We start from the raw sequence: 25,423 nt of genomic DNA, 5'->3' as shown, positions 1-25,423 counted from the left end.
CTGGTTCTACCACATACTAGTTTGCTGACTGCAACTGGACAAGTTGTAGCAGAATTCATCTGAGCCTCAGTTTCATCATCTGGTAACTAAAAATAACAATACCCACCTTACATATTGATGTAAGAATTAAAAGAAATAAAAATGTATACAAAGGCTTCAGTCCAATGCTTGACATACCAGAAGTTCAAGGAATAGTCGCTATGATGATGAAAAAGAATGAAGAAAAAAACAATACTATATGCCAGCTTTGAAAAGATGTAGTAATTTTTTAGGTCACTGTGGTAAAATTCTCTCTGGAAGTTTCAATCTTTTAATAAAACACAATCAATACTTGCAAAATATATGTTTGGTTCTAACACTCATAGTTTGGGTAAGCATGAAAAAGACACCTTGTCTTCTTTGGCTCAGATTTTACAAAACACCAGGATAAAAACACTTACTTCTGACCTTTCCAGAAATATAGTGAATATTTGCTTTTCAAAGATCAGACGGGGTTAGAAGTTAGAACAGAAGTTCTGTTAGAACAGAAGTCAGTCCAGCTCTTCTCTTCAGATAAACACATACACACTCATAATCATGCATAGAAAACCAAACCCAACCATTTCAGGCAGATAAGAGGTAAGCCTTTTTGGTCTAGGTTTTCAGAAAGGAAATGTGGCCATACTTCCTTTCTAGAGAACCCATTAAGGTATTTATCAACCCACACTACTGGGAAATTTTTCCTTAAAAATAAACAGAATGTCTATCTTTCCAGTGTATTTCCTCATGTTCGAGCCTTAGCAGAGTTCATGTGCAATGGGTTGCCACCTTCTCAATAGTACCTCTTTAAATATTGGAGGATTTATAACAGCTTCCTCTCACTCTCTTCCCGGATAAGTCATCCTGGTGCCTTTAACCTCTGCAGACCTTGCTGGAATGCCCTGATTCTATTCAAGGGCTTGGCACCCCATGGATCTTAATAAAATACTCTGGACAAACTGGCTAACGGGTTGACTTTTGCCATAGATCTTATTTCCCAAACTTCTAAACATGCCTGTAGCTTTCCTGTCCAAGTTCAAATATAGTATAACACATCACAAGTGCTGAGAAGCAGGAAGTCCATCACTGGATCCGGCACTGCAGTCCTGAGTGGAAAAATACCATTTGTTTCCTTGAAAATCTATCCTTGGTAACTGGCCAATAGGGGAGCAAAGGGTTAATACAGCCATGGAAGGGCCTCTCCAGCCTACCAGCTCTCAGAGGACAGGGAAGGGTGGTAGGGACTGGAATTCCTGGTACTACTGAACAGGAAGTTGGAGAAAAGGTCTAAAGGTCTAATGGCCTCCTAATTAAGAGCTTCTACTCCACAACAAGTTTATAATCAGGAGTTGTCGTACAGGAACAAAAGGAAAGGACGACAGCAAATGGGAAAGTCACTTTTGCATTGAGAATTGGCCAGCCTAGAGGATGGAAGGCAGAAGACCTTTCCAACATGTTAAGAGCCAAAAGAGTACCTTTTAGTGTTTGTTTTGATTATATTTGCCTGTAACCCAGCAACTGGACCCAGATGCCAGGAGCCCAAAGAGAACACTGCTGATGACTGGTGTATGGAAAGAAAAAGAAATCCTTTTGTTTTCTTACTTCTATGGTTCTTCTCAAGGTGAGTGAAAAGGGCTAGTGAGGACCTTTTGAAACTGTTTAGAACCCTTACTCATTTTTCTAACAACAGCTGGGATGATTTATAATACCACATGTTCTCATTGGTGGTTTCCTCTTTTTTATTTCTGAAGACAAGACACAAGTGGGAAATGTGAATCCTGAGCCAGAGTTAAGCTCATCTTTTAAAGCAACCGAATGAATTTTCCAGTTACCATTCTCCCCCCTCCCCCACAACCCATCTTGAGGCTTTCCTCCCTGAATCACTGAGTTCCCCACCGTACAAGGGTGATCATGGCTCAGTGTCACTCGAAACTTTTGGATTTCGAGAGCTCCATGTTGCTCAAGATTCCAAGTTGCTTTTGCTTAATACATTCCCTTTCTCTCACTGAGAGAAACAAAAGTAGTATATTTAATGTATGAAACTCATTAGAGCTATTATAAAATCACACCCAAATTATCTGAGACAAAATTACATTATTTCAATAGCTATATAGAAAAAGGAGAAAACAAAACTAGGTCATTCTTGATAATCTTTGCCACTAGGTAAGTCTTCTTTCTTCAAGCTAAATCCCTCCTCTTTCAGCATTTAATTTCTCTTGTTCTTAACTCCATGGAAATAGGGAAGAGTGTGTGTGTGTGTGTGTGTGTGTGTGTGTGTGTGTGTGTGTGTGTGTGTGTGTGTGTGTGTGTGGTGGTGGTTATGGTGGTTTTATTTTAATTTAACCATCATCACTCAGGCATTTGAAGATAAGTATTACACAGATGCAGATGTAGAGAAAGGACTTGAGGACATGGGGAGGGGGAAGGGTAAGCTGGGATGAAGTGAGAGAGTGGCATGGACATATATACACTACCAAATGTAAGATAGATAGCTAGTGGGAAGCAGCCGCATAGCACAGGGAGATCAGCTCGGTGCTTTGTGACCACCTAGAGGGGTGGGATAGGGAGGGTGGGAGGGAGACGCCAGAGGGAGGGGATATGGGGATATATGTATATGTATAGCTGATTCACTTTGTTACAAAGTAGAAACTAACACACCATTGTAAAGCAATTATACTCCAATAAAGATGTTTAAAAAAAAAAGAAGATAAGTATTCATACAATCCTTAACCTATTCTTTTCTAGATGAATTAATCCGGATTCTTATGATTTCACCCTCCCCGCCGGGTCTTATTTGATATGGTAGAAAATAACTTAGAATTAAAATATTTTATTGTTTCTTAGTAAATTCAAAGACTCCTAGAATTTCCCATGATATGTTGATTTAAATGGAGAAATGACAAGTAAATTTCATTTTGCTGGCTAATTTGGTGAATGGGGTTTTTTGATTAATCAAATATCCTCCATATATCAATATGCAAAAATTGTGAAATATATCTAATACTAAAATTATGTGCAACAAAAACTTAACCACTCTGATGATTCAGCTGGCATTTACAAACCCTGCATTACTTCAAAAGCTGTTTTTGAGAGTCCATTATGCAACTTCACATTGGTAACCTAAAATCAGTTGTGATGGGAGTATTTACACCACAGAAAGCAGTAAATTCTACAAAAAGACCCAATTGTTAAATATTTAGTAGTGTACCATTGGCTTCTAGGTCACTATTACAAACATAATGACCAACTACCTATAAAATTCTAATTCAAAAATCTATACCCTCGGGCTTCCCTGCTGGCGCAGTGGTTGAGAGTCCGCCTGCCGATGCAGGGGACACGGGTTCGTGCCCCGGTCCGGGAAGATCCCACGTGCCACGGAGCGGCTAGGCCCGTGAGCCATGGCCGCTGAGCCTGCGCGTCCGGAGCCTGTGCTCCGCAACGGGAGAGGCCACAACAGGGAGAGGCCCGCGTACCGCAAAAATAAATAAATAAATAAATAAACAAAAATCTATACCCTCAAATATGCTGCAACAAAGTAGAATAAATAGAGACTAAATGAATAACCAAAGTCTGCAAGTTTTGCTCATGCAAAAATGCAACCTGATTTTAATTATCATTAGTAAGCATTTTCTAAAATTTTAAAACAAACAAGTTTCCTCATTAAATGTGAGCAAAAAAATTACACATGCTGAAATGACAATGTTTTAAATCCTATTAAAAAGGTTAAAGGAGCTTTACAATGTAAAGTATCCTTGAAACTCAGTAAGGAAATTTCACAAAGTAATACATATGGATACTAATTTTGAAAAAAATGTACATACTGTAATAGAGAAATATTTTTTAAAATAAGATTCTCTTTTATCTATAAGATTGGCAAAGCTTAACTTCTTTCTTTTCTTTTTTTAAGTTTTTGGCCGCACTGCACGGCATGTGGGATCTTAGTTCCCCGACCAGGGATCTAACCCACGTCTCCTGCATTGGAAGGCAGAGTCTTAACCACTGGACTGCCGGGGAAGTCCCGAAAGCTTAAATTCTTTTTTTTTTTTTTTTTTTTGCGGTACGCAGGCCCCTCACTGTTGTGGCCTCTCCCGTTGCGGAGCACAGGCTCCGGACGCGCAGGCTCAGCGGCCATGGCTCACGAGCCCAGCTGCTCCGCGGCACGTGGGATCCTCCCGGACCGGGGCACGAATCCATGTGCCCTGCATCGGCAGGCGGCCTCTCAACCACTGCACCACCAGGGAAGCCCCCGAAAGCTTAATTTCTTAATAAAAACATCCAATGTTGGTGCAAGTATAGAGAAACAAACATTCCTACACAGCTAGTGAGATCGTAAAATATCAAAATTTTCTGGTGAAGTTAACAATGTGTACGAAAAGCCTTAGAAATATGTATACTCTACAACCCAGAAACCCTCTCTCCAGAACTGTATCCCAAGAAAGTAACCAGAATTTTGAAACAACTAATTATTCAACAGTATTAGATTGCTAAAGTAAATTAGATTATTAAACTAATAATTAAAACAGTTTTCCATTAAACAGTTATGTTGCATTGAGTAGCTCATACAGCATTTCACATTTATGCAAACAAGGTAAAGGTCAAGTAGTTAAGTCTGACAGCAACAATTTTAGGGAGCTAAGTTCAGGGCACATCTGAGACCCACACAGAGCCAAAAATTAATATAATCCATCTTACCTAATGTTGGGCTGCACCCCGCAGGCCTACAAGGCCTGCACTTGCCCAGCTTTAAGACTGAAGAAAGAGCCCAGAGTCAGCAACAGAGACATCAATGGTTTAGCGGCTGGGGCCGGGGCTTACCTGTCTGAAGAAAGGTCCTGGAAAAACACTCCACCATAAGCGTCAGACCGCGGGCAGGACAGGGCGGTAGGCTTCGCCGCGGGGGGAGGGGAGGGGAGGCAGATTGCCAGTTATGGGGAATTGACCTCAGGTGGGCTCGTTAGTTACCACGGGAAACAGCAGAGGGGCACGCCTCTCACCGCCCCTTTGATAAGAACAATCACTAGCTGGGGCGGGGGCGAGTACGTAGGAAGGTCAGTTCTGTGAGTAGGGTGTAGGCGAAGCAGACACTGGTTGGGCAGGAGAGGTACAGAGAGCAAGAGAACAGCCATCTTGAGTGGCCTGACCATACAACTAAGAGCCTTCATTATCAAAAAACAAAACAAATCATAGTAGTGTTGCTCTGTTTTCTAAGGCTGGAAACCATGCTCTGGGTCTTAAGCGTTCTGAATTCTATTCTTCACACTATATACAGTCTTTCTACAACGTTTCCAATAAACAGTAGGTTCATCATCCTTGTAACATGTTTTTATTAAGCGGTTTTGTTTTTAGTTTTTTTTTTTTTTTTTGCGGTACGCTGGCCTCTCACTGCTGTGGCCTCTCCCGTTGTGGAGCACAGGCTCGGGACGCTTAGGCCCCGTGGCCATGGCTCACGGGCCCAGCCGCTCCGCGGCATGCGGGATCCTCCCGGACCGGGGCACGAACCCGGGTCCCCTGCATCAGCAAGCGGACTCCCAACCACTGCGCCACCAGGGGAGCCCTATTAAGCGTGTTCATAGATATCGCCATGACCCCAGATTGTGCTATCACCGTCTCGCTCATCACTTCAGTAGCCTTCTAACTGGTCTATATTTCCCTTGCCCCTCCACAGTGCAGTACCACTCTTAAACACTCATCCCTTAATACAGCCTCCATGTTCAAGTTTACATGATTGGCTCCTAAACACCTCTCCAACTTCCTCCACCTTTCGCTCCAGTCCAGCATCCTTCAGCTTCTTCAGGGCACGATGCACAGGCTCTTTGCAGAAGCTGCTACCAGCGCAGCGAATGGGCTTCTCACTGTCCTCCCCACCCACTATCATCTCTATCCCCCTTAATTCTTTTTTTTTTCATCTTTTTTTCAAATCTGACTTAGTTGGGTGTTGTTTGTTTTTTTCCTTCTCAAAGAAACCTTCCATGACCTCTCCAAATATTTGAGGCTCAACTAACCTTTCCTTATGGGCCCCTGCTGTCCCACCTGTGTGGGAATTACTGGAATTTGTCCCTCTTCCAGATGCCAGCAGGAAATAGCCGGCAGAGCTCTGGCTGGCTCGTTCAGGCATCACTCACCCCTTGGCCTGGTGCTTTCAGGTAAGGCCTAACCTGAACAGCTGCGGTGGTCCTGTCCTCCTTAACAAGGATCGCAGCTGCAATTTCACAGTTTTCACGTGCAGTCATTTTTCCTTCTACTTGCCCAGCCTCTCCCACTCTACTCACTAGAATGTAAATTACAGCAGGTCAGTGACGGTTGTCTGGATTTGCTCACGATTGTATTCCCTCTGTCTTGCACATTGCCTAGCACAGGACAAGCACTTAATAGGTATTTACAAATCAATTGAAGGAGTCTAATCTTCCTTTTTGTCATTGTTATTATTCTTTCTTCTCACCCTTTCCACTGTTGTTAATCCACACACAAAGACCATTGAAACCTACCAAGAGGCTCCATAAGTGACTTTTTACACCAAAATTACACCAGAAATGAGAATAACTTAAGATCCTCAAAAAAAAACGGAGGGAACCACCATTTTCACAAGAGATCCAGCACATGTGTTATCATTATTCAGTTTCTTCATTTTTAACATGTATTTAATTTTTGGGTTTTTCTGCATTTTTAATGTACAGTGAAGGGTGGGATATTTAGGAAATGAAAGAATCAAGAAGATCTCAGTCTAGCTTGGCAAATAATTTTAAAGCATTTCTAAACTACCAAAAAAAGGGATGAGGAAGACTTACAAGAGAAATGACTAGGTCAAAATCACACTAAGCAAAGGAAGAGCCTAAAAAGTAAAGTTTAGCAGTCAATGACCACTTGTACTTAAGATTGACTAGGGTTTGTATAAGGCTGAAATCCAGTTTTAATTCTGGCAGATCTCAAAGAAATATCAGACTTCACTGTTTTGGTAAATATGAAAAAAAAAACAGGATTTCAGCTTTAAGCAAAGAATTAAAAGAAGACAACTACATGTTTATAATTTTTAGATAGATATTTTATAATTTTCTAAATAATTTCTCAGATTAGAAATGAAGCAATAATCCGTTAAGACAGGTGGAGAAAATATAAGACAATGAACACCTATTGGTTTATGTAGAGAAAAAGAAAGAATGAGACTCCAGGGACACCCCTGGCAGTCCAGTGGTTAAGATTCTGTGCTCCCAATGCAGGGGGCACGGATTCAATCCCTGGTCAGGGAACTAAGATCCCGCATGCCTCACGGTGTGGCCCAAAAGGAAAGGACTTCATGCCTTGGGTTAATTGGATAGATGCAAAATTGGTATTATTGTCTTTCTCTCTTGATTTTCTAAAAGTAGAATATTGGTGGGTGGAAATGTTTAGGAAGAAGGGCCAGTTAGGATTGGAAGAGGAATTTTGACTCCTTTTTGCTTCTAAATCTAAATCCTACTGGAAAAACAATGTACCTGGGGAAAATTGGAATGCTTACAGAAAATATAATCAAAGTAGGAAGAAAAAACCCCACTGTGTTGGTCTAAAGTGCTTTTAGATAGGTATATAAACTTATAAAATCAATTTAACTTAAACATTCCAACAGATATTCCTCCATGAATCAAGAAATGTGAATAACAGGCAAGTTTTGGAGATTAATAATGAGAGTGAGAAACAAGTCTTTTGTCTGATTAAACAAGTTACAGCGCATATTCTATACTTTCAGAGTCAACTTAAGATCATGTAGTATTTGAGTGAGAGGGAGATAGGAGATCTTGTAGACCAACATTCCCTGATTTATAGCTGGCTTATTACATCATTCACAGTATATGTGTTGGGTGCCTTTTTGTGCCAAAAACTGTGGTGGGTGCTGGGGATTCAACAGGGGACAAATCAAAACCCTGATCTCAAAGAACTCATGTTCTAGTTGGGAGAGAAGGATCATGTACAAATAAAGAATTGTGTAATAGGTCAGATGGTGCTAACAGAGATGGTCAGTGTATGTATGTATAGGTATGTATTTATGTGTGAAGTGGATGTGATAGAGTGGTGGGGAAAATCATCTCAATAAGGTGACATTTGAGTAGAGATCTTGGTGAAGAGACTGTGTCCCTGAGGATACGTGATTGCAGAAAATTCCAGGGAGAGGGAACAGCAAGTACCAAGAATCAAGTAAGAGAGAGGAGGCCAGTGTGGCTGAAGCAGCCTGAGTGAGAAAGAGGGTAGTAAAAATTACAGCCGAAAGGGTAGTGGAGACAAGGTCATAACAGACCCTAGAGTCCAAGATGATCCAATATACTTTGGATTTTATTCTGTATGAGTTGGGGTACCACAGCATATCAGTCACTAGATCTGACAATGTTTTAAAAGGGCCACTCAAAATAAACTTTAAGAGGTCAAGGGTAGAAGCAGAGAGGTTGGTCAGAAGGCTATTGAAATCATCCAGTCAAGAGATGGTGGTGACTTGGCCCAGGTTAGCAGTAGAAGAGGTAAGGGATGGCTACATTAAGGACATATTTTGAAGTGGAAGGATAGGATTTGATGATGGATACCATACTGTGTGAGACAGTAATGAGTTAAACATGATTCAGGAGTTTTGGGAAATATGGAACTGCCATTTACCACTGGAGAGAACAGGGTGAAGTAGAAATCAAGGATTCAGTTCTGAAGTATTAAGTTTGATGCCTATTAGACAGCCAAGTAGAGATGTTGAATATGCACTTGGACATCAGTGTTCTGGAGTGCAGAGGAGAGGTTTAGGCAAAGATGTAAGTTTTGGAGTCACCATATATTTAGGTACTTGAAACACACAACTGGGTGAAAGTACATTGGGAGTGGGTTTAAATAGCCAAGGGAGGGAGTCTAGAGACTGAGCTTAGATCCCTCCAACCAATAGAAGTAGGAAAATGAAGAGGGTCAGGCAAAGGAGACTGAGAGTGTATGGCTTGTGAGACTGGAAGAGAATCAAGAGGGCGATCTCACAGGTCAACTGAAGAACATGTTCAAGGAGAAAGCAATCTGCTGATAGAAAGATTGAGACCATTGAGAGCTGAAATTTGACTTGAGGTCTTGGTTAGATTTTCTTCTGACTTCCATGCTTTTTCCATAACACCACCTTCCCTCTGCTCCACTGTTATCTTACCTGAGCTACAGATAGGATTCTTTCTCACTCTGGGAGTTGCTAATATAATCAAGTTCACTGACAGTTCAATGGAAATGGTGAAGGAGGAGGTGTTTCCCCAAAAGTAGACCCTGAGACAAGGATTTGAGAGAAGACAATAGGTGTATTAATGAGCATGTCGTTGTTATGGGGAACTGGTTCAGTTGAATGGGGACCTTCTGAGGAAGCATGCACAATATGCTTCAGCATTGTCAAGAGGGTCAAACTGGGGTAGTTATTCATAGACTCATTGATTGAAAATTGCATTTCTTGGGTTGCCCTGTGTATGTCCTGTGGTGCTAGCAGAAGTCCCTAGGCAGGGAAACAGAAGCATGGGTACTTGCGGTAGGAAACTGTTTGCATGCCCAAGAAATGCCCATCACAGCTGCAGGTAAACCCTGAGGTGGGCCGAGGGAATATGGGCATTTGTTGTTGAGGACAGTGCAAATGTGATGGTGGTCACATTGATCATAGCACCTAGTAGTAGATTGTCTGGACTTTGTTTCTTAGACTGTGAACTAAGTCTTATGCAAATGGTCAAGTGCTTTTTTTTCTTAAGCACTTGCTAGATTGGGGGAAAATATGCTGTGGGTGAGAGATTATTCTTTAACAATATTTATCACATATTTTGAGTAATAAAATATGGCTTTATTAATATAAGAAGGCATAACACTCTGCTCGCATTTTTTTATCTAGAAATAACTGGAAAATCTTCAAGTTTCGGCTGTATAGAAAATGACAGAAAGAAAATTATTAAAATATAAACATTTTAAATAGCATTCTTTCTTCTTTTTATTTTAAAACTTATTATTTTGATCCACCTAGTACCAAAAAAGATTTCATCTAGCTAAAACAAATATTAATACGTTTTAATGTTTTAATAGTGTACATGTCTATGTGAATATCTCATTAAAGTGAAATTATTCATAAGTTTGTCCAGTGAACTACTACCATATCTCAAGAAGCTATATTTCTCCCCTGATAAGCAATGGGCCTTTATTAAAGAGATGATAGATACATATCTTAGTAAGGTTTCTTAACTTTCTACAGAGAGCTTATCCGCACAGATATGCCTGTAATTTGCAACACAGACCATCTGAAGTCCAGGTTCTCATTCAAGAGCTCAGCTATTCCAAACAAATAAAAAACGTGGTGGCAAGAATTCCCTGGTGGTCCAGTGGTTAGGACTTGGTGCTCTCACTGCCAGGGCCCTAGGTTCAATCCCTGGTTGGGGAACTAAGATCCCGCAAGCCATGTGGTACGTCCAAAAAAAAAAAAAACATGGTGGCAAGCAACGATATTAATAGGGGATTGGCTGAAGCACAAGTAGTATATCCTTTTCTCTAGGTTCTTTGGGTTATCCTGGAGGAGGTCAGACCATGAGAAACATGTCAATATAAGGGACATTACTTTTGATTTTCTAGAACTACTTTCAACCAATCAGGATTTGACATTGTCCCTCTAGCCTATTGAGAGGCTACAGATGAATTCACTAAGTAATGGCTCTCTTAAGTGTTTAGAAAATAAAAACGAACAAAAAACTAAAAACTTGTTTTGCCTTTATCTGCTGAACGCCATGTCACTGATCATGTGTTTTACCTGTTTGGACCTTCCCCAAACACACGTGGAAGCCTATGCCACGCATGTCTGTATGCTATCTGAGCACATATAACAATCTGTTTCTCTTACTATGTAGGTCAGATACTAACTTAGCTATGTGACTTCATCCCTGATTGAACAATAATAACAAAGGAGGATTGATTAATGAATCTATACCAACTTGGAAGTGGTCATTAGTAGCACAGTTCAAAACTCCCTCCTTTGCCTTGATCTTTCAAAGAAATCACAAAAACATTGGGCTTTGTGGATTGAGAATTCTGTAAAGCTGGGAGAGATATCTAATAAAATGGAAAACAATATCAAGACTGAAAAAACGTTGGGTAGTCTGAAATGATAAACCAATTTTAAAGATTGTACTTAATAGGGATAACAATAAGGTCTTGATTTAAGAATTAAAAAGTTTGTTTCACAAGCAAAATGAAGGAGAAAACCAAGACCTGGATAGACTAATACTTGTTAAAATTAAAAAAAAAGAAGTGAGGGGGCACTGAGTGGTATTAACGTGACTTAATATAAGTAAATAACATGATTGCAATCAAAAGCTAGAGACACTAGTGCAAATATTAATTGAAGTTGACATTTCAGTAAAAGTCAGCTAAATCTCCTCTGTACTACCATAGCATTAACTTCATTGTTTTGGTTCAAAACCCTGTCTTTTAAAGACAGTATCAGGTACATATGTGGAGAAAGAAAATTGAGATGGAGAGGCTCTGGAAATATAGCAACAGTTGAAAGAACTGAGGATATTCAATGTGGAACAACAACAAAAAATTCAGTGAGAGGTGCAATGTTTATTGGAAGGGGTGAATGATGGATTGTTTTCAGACTTTTGGAGGGCTCCCTGGTAGAAGAGCAGGTGACATTCTGCACTCCTCCAAATAGAAAAAGCAAGAGTATAAACTGTGTGAGGGTAGAAACCATGTCTTAAACACTTTTGCATTTGTGGTAAGTCCAATTACACTGGAGGTGTTATTTGATGCTCATTGAGGTATGTAACTGATGCTCCAGGAAGACAGATGCCAACATTATATAGGGAAGAACTGTACAAGACGTGAAACAAGAGTCTTTCAATATATTGAGTGTCTTATCATTGGAAAGGTCCCAACTGTGAAGACAGTAGGGTGTAGTGGTTCAAATTAAGAACATAGGCTCTGGGATGAGGCTGACCTGGGTTCAAATTTCAGCTCCGTGAATTAGGTGTGTGACCTCAGACAAATTACTTAACCTCTTGTGGTCTTAGTTTCTGCCCATAAATTATGAATAATGGTAACTAGCTTTCAGTTTTGGTGTGATGTTTAAGTTGAGAGAATGTTTGTGAAGAGTTAGGACAGTGTCAGGAACAATAGTAAACATTCAATAAATCATAATTATTCTGTTGGCAGAAATTGTTTTACAGTCTTCCAAAAATGTTGTGGAAGGGATTCTTGCATTGGATAAGAAGTTGAATAAATGATCCCTTGGTCTTGCTCAATTCAAAAATTCTCTGATTCTGTGATTTTTCAGCACTATTCTTTTTTATATCCTTAGCATTTTACAAATGTCTCTGGAATTGCACTTATCTCACTAAACTGAAAGCATTAAGTTAAAGCAAACCTCAATCTCCTTAGTAGAAAGGATGATCTCTTCTTCATCTTCACACCTCCAAGTACCTTGCACACTGGCTGACGTAGAGTCAATAACACTATATTCATTGTATAAATGAATGAATGATCAAACAATTAAATATTTAATTTATCTCAAAACATAGACCATATCTGCCATCTTTCAATGAAAATTTCAAGTACAAATGCTTGATACAATCTGCTTGATCAAGGTATGCTTCCTGTAACCCCAGCTAAGAAAAGCAAACGATAAAAACTATAGTTTACTTATCTCTAACCTCAGCCATTTAAGAAACCAACGCGGGCTTCCCTGGTGGCGCAGTGGTTGAGAGTCCGCCTGCTGATGCAGGGGACACGGGTTTCTGCCCTGGTCCGGGAAGATCCCACATGCTGCGGAGCGACTGGGCCCATGAGCCATGGCCTCTGAGCCTGCGCGTCCCACCACGGGAGAGGCCACAACAGTAAGAGGCCCGCGTACCGCAAAAAAAAAAAAGAAACCAACACTTACTTGTTGAGCACCCAGGTGTTTTTCATACATAATCTCATTTGATCTGTTCGTGCAACTATGAAGTAAGTATTATTTTACCTAATTTGTAGATAAAGAAATTGAGTCTCTAAGAACTTAAAAATATTCAAGTCACACAGCTATTAGGTGATAAATATGGGATTTGAACCTCAGTCTGTTTTATCCAAATACTAAGCTGTCCCTTTTTAAATATTTTTAATTGTAAAAGCAACATGATATGTGTTTATTTTGAAAAATTTGAGCAGTTAGAAATGCACAGACTAAAATACTGAAGCCCCCTTATAGATAATTTTTCTCCCCCTATTCCCTGCATTAATATTCTCCAATCTATAAGAAATCATCTGTGAAAGCATCCTATTAGATGCTGTTCTATGCATTTGAATGCTTATATGGTATAATATATAAACATAAGATTTCTAAGATAAATATAATGTATAATGTAATAATGTAATATTAAAATTAGCTTTAAAAATAAATATGGCAACTTTTTTCATTTCATGATATACCTTGAAGTTCTTGCCATGTCAATACAAACAGATCTATCTTAATTGTGATGAAAACATAAAAACTTGTTAATAGTGCAAATTTACATGCTATAATTTATGAAATAATTCTACAATTGTTGGGCATTTAAGTAGCTTCAGATTTCTTCTATTAGAAACAATATTACAATAAATACCTTTGTGCACATATGCAAATATTTCTATAGGTTGGATTCTTAGAAGTATAGTTTTTGGGTCAGAAAGTATGAATATTTTTAATTTTGATAGATATCACCCTATTGTCCACCAAACCACTGTACAGGTTTACATTTCCACAAACTTAGCACTTGTATATACACATCAACACTGAATAGTATCAATTTTCAAAATATATTGATGATCTGATGAATGATTTTATTCACTTTCATATTATTTTATTATATTATTTTATCATTATATTTTACCATTATTATAATTTTCACTTCCATACTTATTATAGATGTCTTTTTAATATGTATTTTGCCCTTTTCATATGCCTTCTGTGCCTGATGATATCCTATGTTCATTTGAAAAATGTAGATTGTCTTTTTCTTATTGAATCATTGGAACTCTTTATAAATTAATTTATCTTTTGTTATATATGTGGTAAATATCTTCTCCAGGTCTATCGTTTGTCTTTTAACTTTCTTCACTTACAGAATTTACTATGTAGATTAACTGGTCAATCTATGTCATTTTAGAAAATCTTTTCACACCCACGATTACAAAAATATTGCCCCATGACTCCAGTATGTTACAGTTTTGTTTTTCTGTTCTTATAATCTTAATCCATCTGGAATTTATTTTTGTACATGGTGTGAGAAAGGAGTATAATTATTTCCTCCCAAGAGGAGACATTTTTCCAAAATTAAATCTAAAATAATCAATTATTTCCAACTGATTTCCAATACTAAATTCATTATACTCTAATCCTCGTGTGTATATAGGTGGTTTCAGACTTGCATTCTTTATTGTACTCCATTCTGTAGTCTACTGTTTGTATCCTATTCTTGTGCCAATACCACACTGTTTTTGTCAATGTATCAGTATAATCGTTTTGAGATATGATGAGGAGTTAAGCTTCATCTAGTCTTATTTTTTAAATAATGTCCTCTTATAGATAAACTTTAGTATCAGTTATCCAGTTAAAAAAGAAAAGGACATTTTGTTTTGGACTACTACAAATTTGTATATTATTATATAGAGAATCAAATTTTACCATATTGAGGCTTTTCATATAAGAATGTGATGTGTCTCCATTTTTTCCACGTCTTATAAAGTATTTTAGTAAAATTTCTAAATATCATCATATAGGTTTTATATATTTCATTGCTTATTTATTCTAGATACATTATGAACTTTTAAAAATTTATTTTGTTGAAGTATAGTTGATTTACAATGTTGTGTTAATTTCTATATACAGCAAAGTGATTCAGGTATACATATATATGTATACATTCTTTTTTCATATTCTTTTCCAGTATGGTTTATCACAGAGTATTGAATATAGTCCCCTGTCCTATACAGTAGGACCTTGTATCCATTCTATATATAATAGTTTGCACCTGCTAATCCCAAACTCCCAATCCATCCCTCCCCCATTATGATTTTTTTAAATTAATTAATTAATTAATTTAGTTTTGGCTGCATTGGGTCTTTGTTGCTGTGCGCGGGCTTTCTCTAGTTGTGGCGAGCAGGGGCTATTCTTCATTGCGGTGGCCGGGCTTCTCATTGCAGTGGCTTCTCTTGTCGTGGAGCACGGGCTCTAGGCATGCAGGCTTCAGTAGTTGTGGCTTGCAGGCTCTAGAGCACAGGGTCAGTAGTTGTGGCGCACAGGCTTAGTTGCTCCGTGGCATGTGGGATCTTCCCGGACCAGGGCTTGAACCCGTGTCCCTTGCATTGGCAGGTGGATTCTTAACCACTGCACCACCAGAGAAGTCCCATGATTTTTTTTTTAACTTTTCATTTGAGTGATTGGGATCTTCTATCCCCATCACATTTTCTACTTGGTATAGTGACATACTTTGGGAGTCATCTACCAAGTAGCTCTCTGATCACTTCTCCCTTGCTAACAGAATCCTACTTTTACTTGGGGTCAGCAATGTGCCCATTCCCAGAGGATGAATCATCCATCTTTGGTCTAAACCAGTCATGGCAATCCAAATGGTTGTGACTTTTGCTACGCTCACATTCCCTGGCACCCTTGCCACCAAGGCTGACCATATTACCTAGTATTACATAATGTGTGATAGGGAAATTATGATACTTTTTACTCCTTGTTACAAGTAAAGCCCCTTTGCTTCTGCTCTCCTTTCTTCCCATTTTCACGGCTGATGAGCAGGAATGACACCTGACTGGGATAACCATAATGTGGCCATGAGGCCACAAATATGAAGAGGAAAAGGCAACAACTTGAGATGATGGGGCAGAAGGAAGAAAACTGCCTAGGTCCTTGAAGACGTTATTGGGCCACTGAACATACCAGTCAGTCAACTGCTTTCTTCCACATTCCCTTTTTAGCAAAAAAGGTTTAAACCTCGATTAATTCAGTATCCTCTAACTGAAGCTGAATTCATCCAAATCCATTTAGATATTACTGGAGTATGGGAAAACGATTGATTTTTGTATGTTTCCCTACAGAATTCTGAGTTCTACTAATTTTTAAGAGGTTTGTTTGAGAGTTCCTAATTTGCAATTGCAAATAATGACAGTTTGCAAAACTGTCATTATTTCTAATGACATATTTCTAATACTTATTCTTACTATTTCTCGAATTATTTCAAAAGCTGAGACCTTAGTGAAATGTTGAATTGTATCCGTGGATAAGAGGTATTTTCCTTTTCAATTCCTGACCTTAATGGGAATGCTTCTCATATTTCAGTAGCAAGATTCTGCTGTATTTTTTTGAAACATAACCTGATAATAATTTTTAAAAATATCATTCTAGTCATGGATTAATAAAAATTCAGTTTTGTTTTTCTTTTTTGCTTTTTTAAAATCAGAAATAGGTATTAAATTTTATCAACTACAGTTTGGCATCTATCAAGTTTATCACATCATAATTCTACTGTGTTCAGTTAATGTAATGCATTATTATCAATAGATATCCTGGTTTTGAGCATCCTTGCTTTTCTAGGATAACCTTATTTACTCATGGTGAGTCCTTTCTTTCATATGCTGTTGGATTTTATATAAAACATTTTATACTGGAGCTTTGCATCTATATTTACAAGTCGTATTCTTATAAAATTTGATGTATTTGGTTTTCTTTGCTGGATTGTGGGCTGACGGAGTAACACTAGACACTAGACATCACAATTAAGATTTTTGCACGAGACATCACAATTAAGAATGAGTATAACGAGTATAAACTCTTTAAATAGCCTAGGACTTTTACTTTTATGTTTAAAATTTCTGCATATAATGAGTTTAAAGATAAATACATAAATACATACATATATTTTATAAACAGGAATTATCAGTTTCTATAAGATGTACTAGAATTTACCTAGTACTCTAGTGTGGGCTTTGGGGATTTAGCTATGTTTTTCTTTTCATGCGATAATTGGTCATATTTCTTTTCTTCTTCCTTTTGAGTCAATTTTCATTACTATATAGATTTTTGGAAAATTAGCCTTTTCACCTGAAAATTTTAATTTTATTGATACAACATTCTTTTTTTTTTTTTGGCTGCACAGTGAGGCATGAGGGATCTTAGTTCCCCAACCAGGGATTGAAACCATGCCCCCTGCAGTGGAAGCATGGAGTCCTAACCACTGGACTGCCAGGGAATTCCCTATAATATTCTTATAACTTTAAAATCTCTTCTGTGTCTGTAGTTATGTCTCTTTCCTTATCTTAATATTATGCATTTGTGTTTTGTTTTTCATCTGACTTATCTGATTTTTTGTTGATAGTTTAATTGGTAAAGTTTACTTGTTAATTTTCATAGAATTCTGCTTTAGCACTCAATGCTTTCTACTTAAAAAATTATTTTTAGCTCTTTCAATTGAGTATTTGTGGATTTTAAATATTTTGTTTTCTAATTAATACATTTAGTGATATTAATTTCTATTTGACTACAACTGGGTCATATCACATAAGTTTCGATATCTTGTATTCTCTCTATTGTTGCTATTTAAAATAGTCTATATTTCAGTTTGGTTTTCTTTTTAACCAAAAGTTATTATGAAAGTTTTATAGTATATAGTTTGTGTATGTGTATGTTTCGGTCCTTTGGAGTTTATTTATAGTTTTATTGCATTCTGATCTGTATTCTGCTTTCAATATTTATTGAGTTTTTAGAGCTTTTATTTTTGTGGCTGAATGACTGGCCAATTTTTATAAATGTTCTATGGGTACTGGAAAAGAATGTCAGGGACACAGTTCTATACATATATCTATGACCAAGTTTAATGAATATGTATTCAATTCCTCTATATCCTTTTGTATTTGGGGGCCACTTAATTTGTCATTTTTGTTGAGGCATGTCAAAAATCTACAATTATCATTATAGTTTTGTAAGCTTTTTTTTGTAGATATGACAGATTATACTTCATATATTTTAAAGCTGTATTATCAGGTACAAAAAATGGTAAATTATTCCTTTTAACAACTAAAATTTTTTTTCAATTTAGTATTTTTGGTCTTGAATTTTATTTTGTCTACTTTTACCATGTTTCCTCCTTCTTTCTTTTTGATAGTACTTACCTGATTTCTGATTACTCCTTTTGATTTTCAAAAATTTCTGGTCACTTACTTTTATTTATGACCTATTTAAATAGCTGTTTGCCTTTTCTGTTTCTTAGACCATCATGTTGTTTAACACTTCTTTCCACAAACTGACAGATTCTGTGACCCTCAGATTAAAAAAAGGATATAGAGGAATTGTACAAACGATTTAATAAATTTGATTAAAGTTTATGGTTATTTCTTTGGTTTATTTGTATGAGAGTTCCTACATCTTAATAGAGAAACTTCATCCATTAACACTTATTCTGAAAATGGACATGAATATATTAACCAAACAGCTTTATTTCTGACATCTTATTTCTAACATTGCCTTTGTGTCTTCTCTTTTCATTTCTTCTTGTTTGTTTATACCTTTTTTCTTATATTTTTCTTTTACTGCATTTATTGAATTTTCTTGTTCCTCTTTGCTTTACAAATTTTGAAGTCACTGCTCTATTACCTTAACTGATTTTTTTTGGTCTTTTTAAAAAAAATTTTACTGAAGTACAGTTGATTAACTGATTTCTTTTTTTTTTTTAATATTTATTTATTTGGTTGCACCAGGTCTTAGTTGTGGCAGGTGGGCTTCTTAGTTGCGGCTCGAGGGCTTCTTAGTTGTGGCTTGCGGCGTGTATGTGGTATCTAGTTCCCGAACCAGGGCTCGAACCCGTGTCCCCTGTATTGGCAGGCGGACTCTTAACCACTGCGCCACCAGGGAAGTCCCGATTAACTGATTTCTTAGTGAGATGAAACAAAGTTGAATGGTGAAGAGTAGTGTAAGACGTTAGACTCAGAGTACTCAACCTAACTATATTAAGGAAAAAGCTGATGTAAAGTTTTGAATGAATTTTTAATCCACTAATGTGCCTATAATTTTGTGAAATGATAAAGCCACCATTTGGGGGCATGAGCTAGACAGTAACCTGTGTACTTCTTGAGGGAATTTGGACTGAGTTATGTATAGAGAAATTTCACTCAAATATTTAATAAAATCTAAACAATACTGTGATCTTTTTCAGTTTAAAGAGGTAAACCTGATAATAAAAGAGTATGTAAGAACCAAGAGTAAAACTGACACACATCTCCTAATGTAGACAGATAAATGGAAACAAATGGATAGTCTAGAACATTATGTCACTACATACAAAATTGTAGTGTGCAATAAAGGTGACCTTTCAATTACTTGGGTAAAGGAAGGATGCTTTTTTTTTTCAGAGTGAACAAAAGACTTTATTTTGAAAAGCAGATAACACCAAAGCACTATGTAGTATCCATAGTCATTGCAAAAAATATTACTGGAACTTTCGAAACATCAAATGAATAAGCCGAATCAATAGGTTATGACTATAATTTTCAACCAATATACAGACTTTCGATCAAGGCCTAGGCTTGATTTCTACATAATATTATTCACATGCATTCCCTGTGCCTATTTAGTATCAAAACGGGAGCTCTTGAAAGTTGAGCCCAGCTTTGTCTTGATTTCAAAGATGACACAGCAGCGAACCGAGAACTCTGGCTTGCTGCTTCAGTCCTAGAAATCATGTCTTCAGATGTTATACAACAAATTGATTTCTGAAAAATAAAATCCAGACTTCAGACGCCTTTGAAACAGCCAGGTCTCCGCACTTTTCAGCACCGTGGTACTCAGACGTGCTCAAACACGCTTTCCTTTGCCTTTCCAAATATCCACCAGGAACCCAAAAGGGGACCCTCTTTAAGAGTTCCATTATGGAGGTCTTTAGGAACCACACTAAACCCAAGTGAAGGCAGTGGATGAAATTATGCCCATGACTTTTTCTGTTAAGGCAAAAAAAAAAAAAAAAAAAAGTGAGAGTGCATTGGCAAATGGGAAAATGATACCAGTCATATGGATAAGGAAAATGGTTCTATAAATCCCTCCTTTCAAAATTATGTTCAAAGGTGTTTAAGACCAAAAGGAGGTCACAAAAACTGTTAATACAAACAATTCCTCTACCAAAAATAAAAGCCCTTCGTAGAAAGCGGCTGAGGATCTGGTCCAAAGAAGGCGGATCAGCGTAAAGATCCAGTCTTCTATTCCTAGCCTGCGTTTATGACCTCATGGCTTTGTGTCTGATGGGTGTGAATAACCCCTCCCTGTACTTAAAAACGAATTAAGAAATTAAAGTGAATTTGTGTGCTATTTAAAAGCCTGCAGTTGCAGAATCTGAGAGCCAAGCCCTTAGACTGTAAGGCAAGATTTTTGTCATCAGAAGTGGAAACAGATGGCTATGACGGTAGGCACTAAAGGTTGGTTCAGCCGTACTGGGGCCAGAACAGCTTCAAAAATAAGGCAATCTGGGGCTTCTCAGTTTGAGACCACCAAGAGAAAGGACCAATGAGGCAAAAAAAAAAAAAAAAAGAAGCCAGCCAGGGGCAAATCACCAGAAGATACTCAGATAGGACAATGGTCACAGCTGAATGGGATGACTTGGGGTCAGAGACGGGGAGGCAGGAAACCCTTGAACCAGCGCTCAAGGAGAATGTCTTTGCATGTCCTGTGCACAACACCAAGCAGCAATTTCTGGGGTTCGGAGGTGTGTTATTTTTGCAATATTTCCCCCCCAAAAGAAGACACGAAGGTAGAGACCCTGGAGAGGTGAGCCCACCAAAATGGAGCCTTCACCAGGGGCGGGTCTGGGTGAGAGTCGGAAAGGCCTTCCTGCAGCACACCGCTCCCTTCAGGTCTGGCTGAGTCCTACAAACGCTTGTAGGTGCCCAGGAGAGCTTTGCAGTTGGGACAGTAGTGGTCCACATCCTGCAGGGCGTCCACACAGAAAGGGATGAAGCAGCAGCCCGCCATGCACCCCAATAGGCACAGGTTCCATCAGGAGAGCCAGGTGAGGGCGCCGGCATTACAGGACAGCTGAGTCACGATCATCTTGTTGCAGGAAGGACAACACATCTGGACCGGGCGGTCGAAAAAGGAGATGGACTGCTGCACGCGAACTGTCTGCACAGCAATTGCATTGGCATTGGGGACGGGCACTGGCTGGGTGTAGTACGCAGGCGGATTCATGCCCTTCCCATCCGGGCCCACCATGAGCCCCGTGGCCGGCCCAGGCATGGGTGCTGGAAGTGTGGGGTAATAACTGTTAACAGAAACTGTCTCTTCATAAGACTGGGGCGCGGTCGACACCGAGGAAGGTCCCGCAGCCGCCTGGTAGGATCCTGGAGCAGACATTTTTACCGCCGCCTGCGCAGCCAGTCGAGCCGGGAGGTCTCAGGAAGGATGCTTTTTAAATAATGCTGAGACGATTTAGTTAATGATTTGGAAAACAATTAAGTTTAAACCCTGCCTCATATCACATATTAAAAAATAAATTGTACATAGTTTGTAGAGTTAAATGTGAAAATAAAAATCTTGGAATTAGTAAAAACACAACAAATCGTGTAAATGAATAGTTGTCCTATTAGGGGGCTTGAAAGTATAAACTATACCAATGATAGAAAGCATAGAGAAAATGATCAATACATTTAAACATAAAAATTTTAACTTTTAAGTATCAAAAAGCATTATTATTAAAGTTAAAAGTAAATAAAAACTAAGAAAAATATTTTATTACATATTAGGAGTTAATATCCTTAATCTATAAAGTGAACATCACAAGTCAATGCAAAGATACACACACAAAATTCACATACACAAAAAAATAAGCAAAGAACATAGACTATCAAACCACAAAGGGAGAAATACAGACAAGAAACAGAATAATACTAATTCTCTCTGTGTTTTGGGACTAGATATTCTTTTATTTTTCTGTATTTGCTAAATAATCAGGAAATATATCTAGAAATAGATAGATAAATGGAAAAAACATATTACTGTGTCATCTTGGGAGTTTAATACGTGACAATGAGTAAGATGATGCTATCTGGAATCAGAAGTCCTGAGTTCAAGTCCAAGCACTCGTTGAATGATCTTGGGCAAAGTCACTGGACTGCTTTGAGCCTTGGTTTCTCCAAATATAAAACAGAAGAAATAATCTTCATGTCATAAACTGCTGTGAAGAATAGATTTAAAAAATGTACATGGGAAAGGCTTTGTGAGATCATTTACAGATGTCAGAGATTCCTATTTCTGATCCAGTGCGTTAAGGCTTTTCCCAGCCTCCGACAAAATCTGTGCATCTTCTCTTACAAATACCATATCCCTTTGCCTGATGAGGGTTTATGTTCCTGAGTTGTTGTTCAGGTGACAGTTCACCTGTGATGCCTTGGAGTTTGCAGTCTCCTCAGTGGATGGGACAGGAGCATCTACTAGATCCTGACTATAGTCAAATGGAACTGTAGTAACAAGCACTATTGCTTTTCTTCTTCCATGTTATATGCTTTATCATTCAGTTCTCGTATACACAGAGTTAATTTGATAACCAAGTTGATACTATAATTCCATGTTCATGATATTTAACAAGTCCTTACTAATTTCAAATTCAGGGCTCTGTTGTAAGTCAAATGAGAGCACCAGCCTATCTTTCTTCTCAATCATAGGAATAATTCCTTTGTGAATGCTGCATGATATAGAGTGAACACAAAAGGGCCAGAACAATGAACTTTTCTTCTTTCACATGATCCCTGATAAGTAGAATAGTGCTATGTTTCTCCATTTATATCTCTATATGAAATAAAAGCAAAATTATAATTTTCCGGGTGAAAGAAACCTTACGCCACCTTTGTTTTTTCTTTCCTGGTCCTAAGCCTATAAAAACCGTTTTAGAGTGAAAGATGAAAAGAAAAAGGTGAAGGAAAACCCTAAACATTCCCAAGGAGCAGAAGATGTTGATATATGAAGACCACAATTAGCTGTTTGGCTAATCCTCTGGGTTAGAAAAAAAGATGAAATGAACTGAAAGTCATCAAAATAATTTAGAGAAAGCATAAAAATTATTTACTGGTTGACTAAGCCGTTAATTATTGTTGGTCATGTAAAGTACAGTTTCTCATTTCTGGGAAACCTTAGAAAGGAAGGGAGAGAGGGAGGAGGAAGAGAAGGAGGGAAGGAAAAAAGAAGGTAACTGAGTTTTTGGTTTACTACCAGCTCAAGGAAATCTCTTTTGCTAGAAGAGCGGAAATTGCCATGAAGAGGAACTGGGTAGGTCTGGATCTTCAATACCTTAGTCTGTAATTCTGGGCAAAAGATCACTTTTCCTTGAGACCATTTTCTCATCTGGAATAGATCAGTGGTTTTCAAATTGTGCTCCAACAGAATAGTGCTGATCCGGAAGCTAGACCAATGAACAACGGTGATCTCTATACAATTCACAGAAAAATGAAGTAAAATAAAATGCTCTGCATTTGCTGTAGTTTACTTATTTACATCTATTATAACAATTCCTGCATTGTATGGATTCTTCTGAGCCTATACAACCATTTCTTGGATTTGAGATATCAATAAAAATTTTTTCTCGATTTTAAGATTTTCTTTCCTACTTTTAGAAAACCTTTGTAATGAGAACTTACTGTATAGCTCAGGGAACCCTACTCAGTGCTCTGTGGTGACCTAAATGAGAAGGAAATCCAAAAAAAGGAGGGGATATATGTACATGTATAGCTGATTCACTTTGCTGTACAGTAGAAACTAACACAACATTGTAAAGCAACTATACTCCAATAAAAATTAATTTAAAAAAAAAACAAAAAAAATCCTTTGGCCCTACTGCCACATGCCTGGTGACTGAGTTTTAGAAAATGACAAAGTGAACTAACTAACAGAAATAAGTAGTAATAGGAGAACTTAGATACAATTAGTCATACTTAGGTTTTTTATTTTAAATGATCACTGTTGATTTTAAAGATTTGTTTAAATATAATGAATTTCTTTTGTTATGTGTACATATTCTGGTTTTGATTTCCTGGACTAGATACCTAACTTTTTGTTTTTTTAATAATTTTACTTATTTATTTGTAAGTTTTGGCTGTGTTGGGTCTTCATTGCTGCACTGGGGCTTTCTCTAGTTGCAGCAAGCAGGGGCTACTCTTCGTGCATGGGCTTCTCATTGCCGTGGCTTCTCTTGCTGCAGAACACAGGCTCTAGGCGCACGGGCTTCAGTAGGTGCGGCTCGCAGGCTCTAAAGCTCAGGCTCAGTAGTTGTGGCGCACAGGCTTAGTTGCTCTGTGACATGTGGGATCTTCCCAGACCAGGGCTTGAAGACGTGTCCCCTGCACTGGCAGGTGGATTCTTAACCACTGGGATACTAGAGAAGTCCGATACCTAACTCTTGACTTCAAATTTAGGGCTCTTCACCTCACCTATGCCACCTCACAGTAAAGCTATAAGAACATAAAACAGGGACTTCCCTGGTGGTCCAGTGGTTAAGAATCCATGCTTCTAATGCAGGGGACACAGGTTCAATCCCTGGCGGGGGAACTGAGATCCCACATGTCGTGCCCTGTGACCAAAAAAAAAAAAAAAAGAAAAAGGACATAGATCACAATATTAGCTAGCAGTTACAGATTTTCATGTTCCTTATATACATTTTTTAAAAAGCCTCATAACCACAACACTGTAAATCAACTACACTCCAATAAAAATTAATTTTAAAAAATCCTCAGCAATCCTATAAGTACTTAATTATACTTCTTTTACAGATGTGGAAACTGATGCATGGAGCCCAAGGTCATCACTCATAAGAGCAGGAGCTGGAAACTAGTAAGTAGATGTTCCTTGTTAGAGCTGGATTTGTCTTTATCATAAACATTGAATCAATAAATACTTAAAATATGCACCCTGAAAAACATCAGAAAGATACTAAAAAATAAACTTGTTCTGCATTCCAGACACTTAAAAGAACATGTAGGGCTTCCCTGGTGGCACAGTGGTTGAGAGTCCGCCTGCCGATGCAGGGGACACGGGTTCGTGCCCCGGTCCGGGAGGATCCCACATGCCGCGCGGTGACTGGGCCCGTGAGACATGGCCGCTGAGCCTGCGCGTCCGGAGCCTGTGCTCTGCAGCGGGAGAGGCCACAACAGTGAGAGGCCCGCGTACCAAAAACAAAAAACATTGTAGCCAATAAGTAACTTTTGTGACACACTGTTTTTAGCAACTTGCTGGGAAAGCACACAGGAGAGAGTATAAATAGACTCTCCTGAAAGGGGCAACTCGCATGAAATCTACAAGGGGTCAGTCATGGGTGATGGTTGGTGGATGCAAAGTCAAGTTAACCTTGGTGCTGGGAAGTTATTACCCAAAATGTACTAGAAGCATTGAACTCTGGGTAAAGGCTGTTTGGGG

At 38.3% G+C, this 25,423-nt stretch overlaps 1 long non-coding RNA gene, 1 other non-coding gene and 1 pseudogene across 2 annotated transcripts; 2 read left to right on the top strand and 1 right to left on the bottom strand.

The window, feature by feature from the left end:
* Nucleotides 1-1,355: 1,355 nt before the first annotated feature.
* LOC132522807 (uncharacterized) lies at nt 1,356-25,333 on the top strand. The gene is made up of 3 exons (XR_009541333.1): nt 1,356-1,639; nt 24,781-24,841; nt 24,970-25,333. It is a non-coding gene; the product is annotated as an uncharacterized LOC132522807 (long non-coding RNA).
* Nucleotides 10,336-10,408, top strand: TRNAE-CUC (transfer RNA glutamic acid (anticodon CUC)). Its single transcript has one exon. It is a non-coding gene; the product is annotated as a tRNA-Glu (tRNA).
* LOC132522806 (lipopolysaccharide-induced tumor necrosis factor-alpha factor homolog) lies at nt 19,457-21,376 on the bottom strand (annotated as a pseudogene).
* Nucleotides 25,334-25,423: the final 90 nt, after the last annotated feature.

This window comes from Lagenorhynchus albirostris, chromosome 7 (genome assembly GCF_949774975.1).
Source record: "Lagenorhynchus albirostris chromosome 7, mLagAlb1.1, whole genome shotgun sequence".
Classification (NCBI taxonomy): Eukaryota; Metazoa; Chordata; class Mammalia; order Artiodactyla; family Delphinidae; genus Lagenorhynchus; species Lagenorhynchus albirostris.
This window is presented reverse-complemented; position numbering and strand designations above follow the sequence as displayed.